The sequence below is a fragment of the Pyxicephalus adspersus genome, chromosome 9 (genome assembly GCF_032062135.1).
Source record: "Pyxicephalus adspersus chromosome 9, UCB_Pads_2.0, whole genome shotgun sequence".
NCBI classification, from domain to species: Eukaryota; Metazoa; Chordata; class Amphibia; order Anura; family Pyxicephalidae; genus Pyxicephalus; species Pyxicephalus adspersus.
In genome coordinates this window covers 39,526,452-39,531,040 of record NC_092866.1, presented here as the reverse complement: position 1 = coordinate 39,531,040, position 4,589 = coordinate 39,526,452, and positions in this window count along the sequence as shown.

The window sequence follows — 4,589 nt, the reverse complement described above, 5'->3', positions numbered from 1 at the left end:
TTATAGAAGCCCTACAGCCTCTGTTAAGTTGCCTCACACCTCTATCATGCAATTTTCAATAAAAAAAACGGTACGCGACAGGGATGTCCCCTGTCCCCCCTTCATTTTGCCTTGTGTATTGATCCTTTGGCAACAAAAATCAGGTCTAATCCAGATTTCCAAGGTGTCGAGGTGAAGGGATCCTCCTACAAGATTTCGCTATATGTGGATGATGTGCTTCTTACGCTAACACAACCCACTATTACTCTCCTGAATCTGTGGTCTGAACTTCACTCATTTGGCGAATTTTCGGGTTACAAGGTGAATTCCTCAAAAACAGAGGCCTTACCCTTAATCATGCCGGCCTTGCAAATTTCAGTGTTGCAGGAGCAGTACTCTTTATTGTGGCGGGAGCATTCTGGTTATTTAGGTACCCAGATTACGACCACATATAACCAGTTGTATTGATGTAATTTCCCCCCTCTGTTTTAGTAGCTTTACAATTACTTAAATAATTGGAAAGTACCTCCATTATCTCATCTGCATCCGTAAAAATGATGCTCCTGCCTAAGCTTTTATATTTCCTTGAGACTCTCCTAGTGCGGGTCCTTGTTCAGGCCCTGAAAAAGCTACAGGCTGGTTTTCTAAAAATTATTTGGGCACATAAGTGACATAGACTTTCTATGTCGGTAGTTTGTACATTATGGGAATTTGGAGGTCGGGGGGCCCAATATCTGATTAAATATTATGTGCGGCTCATTTAAGTTACTTGCCTTCATGGACCACGTTAGCCTCCCCTACTATTTGTAGGGAATTGGAGGAATCTAGGATTGCCCCGATCCAGCCTAATGTGATGCTTTGGAGAACCTCCCTTTTATTGGCAGATAAGGATATGCTCTCACCAATGATGTTTACAAGGAATCTATGGCGGACTTATAAGAATAAATATGGTCTATCCTCTCCAGCTTCGGTATTGACGTCCATTATCCACAACCCACTATTGCCCGATAGTCTTACCAGTGGAGTGTGGCAGCCCTGGAGGGATAGGGGGGTATTCCATTTTTGGCATATCCTGCATCCTGTGGAGAAGAGGTTGCTCTCTTTCTCGGAACTTCAGGCTAAATTTGACCTCCCACAAACTTCCTATTTTTGCGTATCTGCAGATTAGACACTTTGCCCTCACTAGTGTTGGTCAATTACCTTACTTTTCGATCTGACTGCTATTTGGTCGAATAGACCAAAATTATTCGGGTGAACGAACGTCGAATTCGAACTCCATTAAAGTCAATAAGGAAAAAATTTGGGTTGTTTTTTGGGACTGTGGAGAGCTTCTACAACCTATAAATACATTTAAAAAGACATGTCAAGACTCCCCAAGCTCTGCACAACACTGTACAAGTAAAAAAAAAAAAAAGGAAGGCTTTTCTGTGTTGCTGGCAAGGCCATTTTATGGGGCGGTCAAGGGAACATGCCAGATTCCAGGAGGCGGTTTATCACTGAGACAGAGCGGGGACCTTTTGCTCACACAGATGCTGGAGCATGTGCAGAGTGGAGTTCCTACTAGTCACAGTGTCACAAATGAGTCTATGCGGTGTAAGCCTCTGTTGGCACTGGATCTTGCTGAACGCTGCAGTGGCAGTAGGGGATTGGCGTACATGGCTGCAGATAGAGCGAGCCTGTCTCAGTAAGTTCTGCAGTCCTGGGTATGTGCTGAGGAACTTCTGCACCACCAGGTACAGTACGTGCGCAAAGCAGGGCATGTGTTATGCAGCCCATGCGCAGAGCGGCCACAATGCTCTCTGTGCAAAGCGGACAAGAGTTCTCTGGCGGTGGGACTTTCGTTCCCCAAGGACACCAGTTTCAGCAGTCCCTGGCAATGCGTGTGCTTGAGGGAGCCGTAGTGGCGTGTCCACTTAACCACAGTGTCCTCCGCTGCTGGCCTTTTAGGAGGAGTGTCAAAAAGAGGGTATGCGAGGGTAGAAGGAATAAGGAAGAGGACTGGGGTGGCCCATGCTTTCCCACCACACCCCTCAGCGGGGGTACAAGGTGCTGCAATGCCTCTTGCAGACTACCGCCCACTGAGCAATGCAAGGCCACCCAGTGAGCGGTGAAGGACAGGTAGCGTCCCACTCCGTGCCTGGTTGCCAAAGTTGTCAATAGTAATGTGGATTTGACTAGACACCGAGAATGCCAATGCCTGGGAGAGGTTACCCATTACATGTAAACTGGGAATAGCTGTGCGGGAGAAGTAATGCCTGCTTGGTATATTCCACCGACACTCGGCACAGGCCATCAGGTCACGGAAGGGAGCAGAGTCCACAATGCTGTATGGCAGTAGCTGTAAGGCTAATAGTTTGGCTAGACGTGAATGGAGTTTGATGACTCTTTTGTTGGTTGGGCCCATAGCCTGTGCAGAACTCCGGTAGAGTGAGCTGAAGGGACTGGGAGCTAGGGGAGCTTAAGGGGTCACTGGAGTACCCATCTTTCGGCGACAAATGTTGTCTGACGCCACCAAACCTGCGGCCAGAAGTTGATACTTCCTCGCAGCTTGAAGTCTGGCTGTCATCAACCTTCTGAGACATAGTAGCAATGACAGTTGGAGGTGTAGAAGGAGTCAGTAGAGGTGGAAGAAGAGATGATGACATGGTTGCACCTCCTTCAAAAGAACACAAGTAATGCTCCCACTTTGGTTTGTGGTTTTTGCGCATGTGGGAAAGCAGGGATGTTGTACCCAAATGTGATCTGGCCTGTCCTCTGTGAATCTGCCTGTGGCACAGGATACAGATTTCTACGCACCCGTCATCCTCTTTCAGCGTGAAAAAGGACCACACTGGAGAGGTAGGTGCTGCTCTATTTCTATGCCTGCCTCTGCATCTGCTGGGTGCCCTGCGTCTGCTGCTGATCCATCTCCCCCACGGTCACATCATCTCTGACTGTTCCCCTGCTTGTGCCCACTCTTCTGTCTCTTCTTTGGGACTAACATGAGGCAGATTGGTGGCTCCTTCCATCCCCAGTGTGTTGCTGCTGCTACTGCTGCTGCCTTTCCTCTACGTCTGTTTTGGAACTGCTGCTAGCCCTTACACGCTCGTTGCTTCCCAGTTGACATCACGAATGTATCTTTTTATGTATCCTTTTATAATGTATCTTTTTATGTATCCTTTTATAATGTATCTTTTTACACCTGTTTGGAGGCTGTAGAAGCTCTACATGGTGCTGAAAAAAACCCGAATTTTTTCTCCTATTGACTTTAATAATGTTCGAATTCGATGTTCGACGACCCGAATAATTATGCATTATTCGGCCGAATATCGGTCAAATCGAATAGTGACCTATTCGACCAGCACTACTGACCGCACTCTCCAAGGGTCTCGAAGTCTGCCTCCTGCTCGGAAATTTGCACTGACAGATCCTCAGGCTGTTTGTCAAACAACAAGGTAGAGTCATTAGGAGGTATAGGCACATTACCCACGCTAACTCCTGTCTTTGCTCTGTCATGGCTGTGCCGGTTGCTGCTGCTGCTGCAGAAGAAGAGCCTGCTGCACTTGAGGCCCAGTCCACAATACTCTCCACATGGCGTGGCTGTATGATTGTATTCCGCCCTCTCAATACATCTACCAGTGTACTGGTGCCCCGCACTGGTGCCCCGCACACATCTCAGACCTGTTTGACAACTTGTTGTCACGAACAAGACACTAGACAGGAGGTGGACCCTCTGTGCTACTAGCACGTTTAGCCGAGATGATATCAGAGGCGCAGAGTCTAAGGCACCGCCCGGTGTTCACCAGAGCACCCCGCAAGGGGTGTTGGGCTTTGCCACGAACAGCACCCAGGTTGCGGCCCTCAGACTCACCCGTGCAGGTAGCAGCTGACAGCTGGAGATAACCAAGGAGCAGTACAAAGTTGACAGGCAAATTCAAAAACCGAAAACAGGACCGGGTCAGGACAAGCCAAGGTCAGGAACCGGAAACCAGGACTGGAAACTGAATACTCTCAGGAACCTTGGGTAGTAACACCTATTGTGCTCGGGCAATAGGTGTCTGACTGAGCCCAGCATATATAGGGAGACTGACAGGCTAGCTGGGCGGGGATCAAGAGGACAGGCGAGAATCAATTGGTAGAAATGGCTCAGCAACGCCCCTAAGTGCAGAGCAGCTAGAGCAAGGTGGGAACAGCTGCTGCTAATCAGACACTATCAGGAGGACAACAAGTACCTGATCAGCAGTGCTGCTGATCTGTGACACTTGTGCTGCTGCCTCCAACAGTTTGCTGCTGCTGCCCTACAGTGGCGGACTCCCGGGGAGTATGCCCCCAGCTAGATGCAGCAGGTCGTGCAACACCACACCTTCCCCTGCATCCACCGCTTATCTTTTTACTTTTTCAGGCAAAAATGCACCTGTACCAAACAGTTTCTTTGGTAAATAGGAACAGGTATCAAACACTGAAATATCTGTATATATACAGATATTCAGAAGGCTCCTAAACTGTCCCTGTCACAATCCACGTCTCTCCCTACATCTATCCTTCACACAGAACACAAGATGGAGTGACTAACCCCTCGCACCTTCCCTGTATATATGCCTGTGCTCTGATCTCTCCTGATTGGCTGCTGG